Genomic DNA, 8,224 nt, shown 5'->3' with positions numbered 1-8,224 from the left:
TCTGTGACCACAGTGAACTTAAATGGATACTGGATACTGACAAGGGATCCATACATTTTCATTCATGTAGTGGAGCCACTGCAGGGGTGTGTGGTCTGAACAGAGAGTGAATAGGTGCCATAATAAGTAGCATCGGACAGTAAGCACCACCTATTTGATGACCAGACACTCCTTCTCCACAGTGAACTTAGATTCCCAAACTCAGAGCTTCTAGCTGATGTACAGCCCCTAGCTCTCTGTCCAATGCATCGGTCTGCCATACAAAAGGGAGAGAAACGTTAATTGACTAAAGAAGAGGGCCCTCAAAGAGAGTGACAAAGGCCCACTGGCACTGCTCCGACTGCTCGAATGGATATGATTTAGTTAGTGCAGTCTTGCAGGCTGGTGAGGTCCAAATAATTAACCACAAAGCTGCAAAAACATATTGCCAGCCCCAGGAACTGTCTCACCTCCTTTTTGGTCTTGGGTCTGAGGCTGCTAGTGCAGCAGTCTTAATAATAATAATAATAATAATAATAATAATAATAATAATAATAACAACAACAACAATAATAATATTATATAGCACTTTTCTAGGCACATTTACATTGTATCTCCTCAAGCACCACCAGTGTGTAGCATCCACCTGGATAATCACCAGCTAGTGGTGGAGATGAGAGTAATGTAGCCAATTCAGGAATGATGATTATTAGGGGGCCATGATAGTTAAGGGCCAATTTCACCAGGAAATACCCCTACACTTTTCAAGAATTGTCCTGGGACCTCAGTTTAATGTTTCATCCCAAAGACTGCTCTGTTGTTACAGTATAGTGTCCCCATTACTATACTGGGGAACTTTTTTTCCCCAGGAGGTCTCCCATCCAGGTACTGGCCAGGCTCAACCTTACTTAGCTTCAGTGGGATACCAGGCTAACGCGGCAGGGTGATAAGGCTATGGCAAAAATCACATTATTATATATTATAGTAATAATTACAACTTATTACAACCCCTGACTAAGTGTGGAATCACCACACTTAGAAGATGTTTACCCTACCTTTTTTTTTCACGAAACAAATCACAGATATGACACAAAACAATTCTGCTTAATAGCTGAACATTCTGGCTTTGCATACCTCAAACAAGTAAAATGAAATAATTTTATTTAATGGCATATTTTTTCCCAGATCCCAATGTTGAGGAAAAAATATGGAATCATCAACCAAAAAAAAAGGCTTGGGGACACACCTGCCCATTACCCAAGCAGAAAACCAGATACCATACCTCCATCCATCCAACTGCACAAATCACTGGGTTCTTAAATAATCATGTGTTGCATATGCCGTTCCCTATTGCTACTATGGATTATAATGTTATCTAATATTCAGCAGAATATGCACTGTGGGGCCATGACATTTTATGTTTATCTCATGGTAAAAATAGTCTCATTGCATATTATAGAGTTGTTGCTGCCTTTCCTGATTCAGGAGCAAATTGTCCTGCAATAAGTGACCTCATATGTGGAGGTTGCTCACAGGTCCAGTATATACTGAGCTTCATTTCTATTGGGCATTAGACCATCCTACCAGTTTTCTTTAATCACATCCAACACACCCTGGGAATTCCGCCTGTATAATAGTTGAAATGGGGAAAACGCAGTGAAGGCCTGGGGAACCTCCTGGACTGGAAATAATAGAACTTCCAAGCATTTATCCTAGTTTCATGAGTATCCTAGTATCCTAGTTTTCACAAACTTATAAATAATTTTTAAAGTATTTTATTAAAGCACTCCACTAACCTGTACATTTGCAGATGGTAAATGCTGGTGCAGATCACTTTAATTCCCAATAATTTGCTTTACTTCCCAATAATTCATGACAGGAATAATGTGCCCTGCTCAGTTAGGATCTCTTTTGGGATCCCAGCTTGGGAGATTAATCAAAACAAAAAAAAAGTGCCTCTGCTAAGCTATTTGCAGAGACCATTTTCAGAGGCACTGCTTCTGGATATTGCATCAGCACACTGCAATAATATGAAGCAATATCCTCATTCTAGCTCATCCATCTCAATTCTTTCAAAGGGCCATTAACTAGACTAATGTTTTTTTTTTAATGTTGATATATACCTCCTTTAATACTAACTGGTACTTGCTATGTCAACTCTGGAGTAGGGAAGGTGTTCATGGAGTGACTCACATACATCTGTGAATACTTAGTTGGAAGTACCCAACAGACCTGAGAGGGCCCCATTTCAGATTTCTGGCCCTCCATTGCACTCTGTAGAAGACATTAAAGGTTAGTCAAGGTGGAGAGAGGTTTAGATCAGCAAACACAGTGGGTGTGTGGCCTGAGGAATTTCCAGGGATCTGCAGGCAATGCGGTGTGGGGATGAGTTTTGTAGGTGGGTAGGAGGGTGCACCATGTCTCTGTGTCCTACACATGGACATGCGAACCTCTGCCAGTTGGACAGCATTGGTCAACAAGTCAGGAGGTTGGCACTGGAATCATGCCAATGTATTGGCTGGTAGTTGGGAGATGGCACCCTATGACCTTCTCCAGATGAGCAGGGTCCAGTCTCAGTCAGCATCTGCAGGAGTTTGGGCATCCGTGCACATCCGATCCTCCTCCTCTGATGGCATGATCAGAACCGGCAGTTAGGTTCCTCTGGTGACAGTTCAGCCTGCTGGATCATGGTTCCTTGCTCAGCTGTCTTTATCTAACCTTGTTCAATTTACTTTGTTCCCTGTTTGACTTCCCGGTTTTCTGATCTTTGTGTTATTTATGATTATATATTTTCCTGTAGTGACCCTCGCTACACTTTGAACTGTGACTATGATTTTTGTCTATGCCCAAATAAACATGCTGATTTCAAGGGATTGTGTCCTGTCTCTTCACCTCTAAACAACACGTTTTACACACACACACACACACACACACACACACACACACACACACACACACACACACACACACACACCAGCCCAGATCCCAGAGAGAGAGAGAGAGAGAGAGAGAGAGAGAGAGAGAGAGAGAGAGAGAACAGCTTGTTCATATAAGAAAACAAAAATAAGCAACAGGTGTGCCATGTTAATTGCCCATTCCACCACAGTTCCTCTGCAGACTTCCGCTAAACCAAGTATCCACCTGCTACAATAATTAACAGTATAACAAACTTGACATACCTGGAATACCTGAGCTAATTGGACAATACTGTACAACCTATTCATCCCAATCACTTGTTGTGACTCATTGTGAATTTTCATGACCTTCATCCACCTACCAGATCAATAGTAAGGGGTAATTAGTTGAGTTAGCTAGGTTAACTAGCATTATTGATTTATTGGATTTTCCTTGATTTTGTTGTCTGTGTTTAAATAATTTTATGGCTGAAAACCTGTCATTGTGGTTGCTCCCCTTCAACTGGTGTCAAACACTGGCAACCACATTTAGAACCCCATTAAACAGCACAGTGTTCTCTTCAACTATTTGGGGAACCCTTATGTTCTGCTCTGAGCCCTCCTTCGTTCTGGTTGTGTAGTGTTATCTGCCTCCTGTTTTAACTCTAATGTTCCCTTTCAAAGGGAACTCCATGTTGTGTTTACCATAACACTATGTGGAGTGTCCCTTGCACGTGACCGGCATCTGAAGCTTGTGTAAAATCATGCCCATTTATAGGCCTGCCATGATCAGGTGACATGAGAATTAAGCGCGTCGCGTGATTATATATATATATATATATATATATATATATATATATATATATATATATATATATATATATATATATATATATATGGCACCTGTGAACCGCGCCGTCAGCCTCTATTATCTGAAGCGAAGACGCAATTCACAGGCCTTCCCCAATATGACAAAGCTACGCAACCTCTCGTTCCCTTCTCAGGGAACTGGGTTAACCCAGACGTTCCCTTTCAAAGGAAACTCCACATTGTGTTTAGCATAACACTATGGGAACGAGAATACCCACTCTGTCATACTGAGGGTATGGCCTGTTCAAAAAGACCAAAGCCCAAGGGTCACTGCAAGACACTCAAGCCCGGGGCGGAATGAATATCCAGGCTATAATATCGAATGAATGTGTGTGGCATAGACCACCCTGCAGCAGCACATACATCCTGTAAGGATACCCCATTGGACAAAGCCTTCAAGGAGGCGACCCCCCTAGTAGAATGAGCCCTTATGCCCAGAGGCATAGCGAGACCGCATGCCTCATAAGCGATAGAGACTGCTTCCCCTATCCAATTAGAGGTGCACTGCTTTGACACAGCATTACCTCTACTGTCACCACCAAGCAGACAAGCAGCTGCTCTGACTTACGCGGTGGACGTAAGTACAGAGAGCCCTTACTGAACACAGCGGGTACATTCTCTCTTGTTCCGGTGTGAGGAACAGAGGAGGGCAGAAAGCCTGCAACACCACAGGCTGGACAGCAGATGTAGGCACTTTAGGAATATAATCCAGCCTAGGATACAGGAAGGCCTTGGCTAATCCAGGGGTAAAGGCAAGGCAGGAAGGGACAACTGAGGGAGCTTGTAGTTCTACTACTCGCTTTAGAGATGTCAGGGCCAGCAGAAGAGCTACCTTAAGAGTCAGAAGCTTCTCAGAGGCTGACTCTAAGGGCTCAAATGGGGCATCTGACAGACCTTCCAGGACCACAGAAAGGTCCCAGGAAGGTATGCGTGGCCTGCAGATGGGCCTCAGCCACCTGACACCATGCATAAACCTCAAAGTTACAGGATGTTGCCCCACAGAGGCTCCATCACTAGGGGCATGGCTGGCCGAAATGGCGGCCATGTAAACCCTGATTGAAGAAGGAGCCCACCCAGCTGAGAAACATTCTTGTAAGAACTCCAGGACTGTAGCTATTGCGCAGCTCACTGTGTCTACAGTGGATCCCTGTGGATGGGAATCTCCCAAGGAGTGCCATCTAGCAGGGATATTATCGTTGAGAACCATATAATCGAGCTGGCCAATAAGGTGCTACTAGCAGCAGATATAGACTGTCTTGGCAAACTCTCGCTAGAACTGGTGGGAGCAGAGCAATCGGGGGAAAAACGTACAGATGTGATCTCAGACACATGTGCACCATGGCGTCCAGCCCTAATTGTGCGGGAGGAGTGAGGGCGAACCACAGCGGGCCATGTGTTGTCTCCTTGGAGGCGAACACATGCAGTCCCGCTTGGCCAAACCTCCGCCATATGGACTCCACCACTTGTAGATGGAGCCACCAATCCCTGGGTCTCAGCCCCTGCCCCAATAGGATCTGCCTCAAGTCTGCCCCATATTCCAGTTGCCCAGAATGTACATTGCACTCACTGACAATATTTCTACACTAGTTGATTTTTTTTTTTAGTGTTCCATGGTTTATCCAATGCCCTGGAATTTTTTTTTGTAACACGCCCCGATTTATATTTTTCAGCAGTGAGATCCTGTACCTGCTTTGTAAACTCTTTGCAGCCCATGGCTTTTCCAGTTGGATATTACCAAGATGTCATGAAAATTTTAACAGGGGCATGTAGACACTGTAGATCTCTTCAATTACATCTGAAGTCTCAATAACTTCGCAATATATCTATAATGTTATTATGATTAGTTGCAATTTTAATAGTATATCTCATAATTCAATTTATTTCCTATTCTATTCTTAGTTTTATTAGTAAAACTATTAGGCTTAAAGGTCTCAACAAGCAGCACACTATGCCGCAATCAAAAGAAATTCCAAAAGATAAAAGAAAGGAAGATATTGAAATATATCAGTCTGGAAAGGATTACAAAGCCATTTCTAAGGCTCTGGGACTCCAGTGAACCATTATCTCCAAATGTAGAAAACTTGGAACAGTGGTGAATCTTCCTAGAAGTGTTTGGTCTACTAAAATATCTCCAAGAGCATACTGATAACTCATCCAGGAAGTCATAAAAGAACATCTAAGGAACTGCAGGCCAGTGTATGGTCAGTGTTCAGTGTTCCACCATTAGAAAGAGACTGGACAAATACAACATCCATGGAAGAGTTGCCAGGCAAAATCATAACATAAAGGAACATAAAGGATCATCTCACACTTGCTAAAAAAACAAAACAAAAAATAAATAATGGAATTTTACTAGTCAAAATTTCTAAATGTAGATATCTGCAATTCAAGTAAAGTAAAAAATTTAATTGCAGATATCAGAAATTAAATATTTTACTAGTAAAATTTAATTGCGGAGAGACAGGAATTCCGTTTAAGTCAACTGTGATATATTATATACAGTTACAGTCGAAATTATTCAAGCACCATTGCAAATCAGGTTTATTGTCAAAATTTACAGACTTTCAGCTGTTTGAATTCCCAAATTTAACTGAAAATGCAACTTATAATGACTTCTCCAGTCTCAAAATTATTCAACCCCCTGAATAGACTCCCTCACAACAGCACAAATATGCAAAACAGGTGTTGTCTCAAGCACACCTGATGGAACTAATCAAGGGCTTCATTAGTTGCACTGGTGTGCTTGAGCTGGAACACATGAAATACCCAAACTGGCTAATTGCAGAAAATATTTGAAATACCTGGACGGGGCAGAAAATGGAAGCTATCAATGGCTGCAACCAGATTTATGAGAAGACAGGTTGTGACAAACCCTTAGGTGACTGCAAAAGACCTGACATGCAGCAAGACTTGGTGGCAACAGGCACTGAGGTTTCAGTGAGCACAGTAAACGCAGAAGGTTTCCATGTCAGAACTCCAAGATGTACACCGCTACTAAGCCAAAAGCACAAGAAAAGTCGGCTCAAAATCATATAAGTAAGCCACAGAAATTTTGTGATTCTGTTCTGTGGAGTGATGAAACAAAACTGGAACTTTTCAGCACAATGGATCAGCTGTATGTCTGCAGGAAGAAGAATGAAGAAAGAACACTTTGTCCACAAATAAGCATGGTGGTATCTCGGTGATGCTTTGAGGCTGTTTGCATCCTCTGGCACTGGAAACCTGCAGTGTGTGGAAGGCAAGATGGATTCATTGAAGTATTAGGAATTCTTAAGGAGAAAACGTCATGCTTTCTGTGAGGAAGCTGAAGCTTCAAGGTATCATTGGACCTTCCAACAAGACAATGATCCCAAGCATACCTCAAATGCCACCAAGGCTCGGTTGCAGAAGAAGTCCTGGAAGATTCTACAGGGCCATCACAGTCAACGGCCTTGAACCACAAAGAAAATCTCTGGTAGGATATGAAAAAGGCGGTTGCAGCACGCAAACCCAAGAATATTACTGAACTGGAGGCCATTGCTCATGAGGAATGGGCTAAGATTCCTCAGGGACTTTGCCTAAAGCTGATGTCTGGTTATGCATCTCATTTGCAGCAGGTCATAACAACAAAAGGGTGCCCTACTAAGTACCAAAGATGCTTGCCATGAAGGGGTTGAATAATTTTGACACTGGAGAAGTCATTATAAGTTGCCTTTTCAGTTGAATTTGGGGAAACCACTTAAAGCATTCATTGCGTTGAACTATTTCAATTGGTTTTGTTTGAATTCTTCATTGCAAACCATTGAAAGTCTATAAATTTTGACAATATACCTGATTTGCAATAGGGGTTGAATAATTTTGATTGCACCTGTAGACATAATTGAATTATACTGTAGATACCTTCTACAGTAATGTGAAAAAATAAGTACACCCCATGAAAATTGTCAGCTTTTTTGACATATTTGGACAAGCAAACATTTGATCCTCATTGAAAAAGTGCATATTAATGAAGTTGATACAATTGAACAAAACCACAAGGAAAATTTGATTTTTCAATCATTTATTCAACAGAAATAACAATAGATGTGATATTCTTCTGTGGAAAAAGTAAGTACTCCCTTGGCCTCAGAAGCTATTACTGCCCCCTTTAGCAGAAATAACTTCTTGTAGGCATTTTGTATAATTGTCCACCAGGCTTGCTGGAATTTTTGACCGCTCTTCCATGCAATATTCTTTCAGTTGCAAGATGTTTGAAGGTTTTCATGCATGTATTGTCCATTTTTAAATCCCCCCAGAACATTTCAATGGGATTCAAATCTGGACTTGACCAGGCCATTCCATAACCCTCCATTTCTTCTTTTTGAGCCATTCCCGCTTGGATTTGCTGTTATGCTTAGGATCATTATCCTGTTGAAAGATCCACTTTCGGTGCAACATCAACTTTCAGACAGATGGCCTCACATAACCTTCAAACAGTCATTGATATGATGCAGAATTTATAC

This window comes from Ictalurus punctatus, chromosome 20 (assembly GCF_001660625.3).
Source record: "Ictalurus punctatus breed USDA103 chromosome 20, Coco_2.0, whole genome shotgun sequence".
Lineage (NCBI taxonomy): Eukaryota > Metazoa > Chordata > Actinopteri > Siluriformes > Ictaluridae > Ictalurus > Ictalurus punctatus.
The sequence above is the reverse complement of the archived record's forward strand: the minus strand, read 5'-3'. Positions refer to the sequence as shown.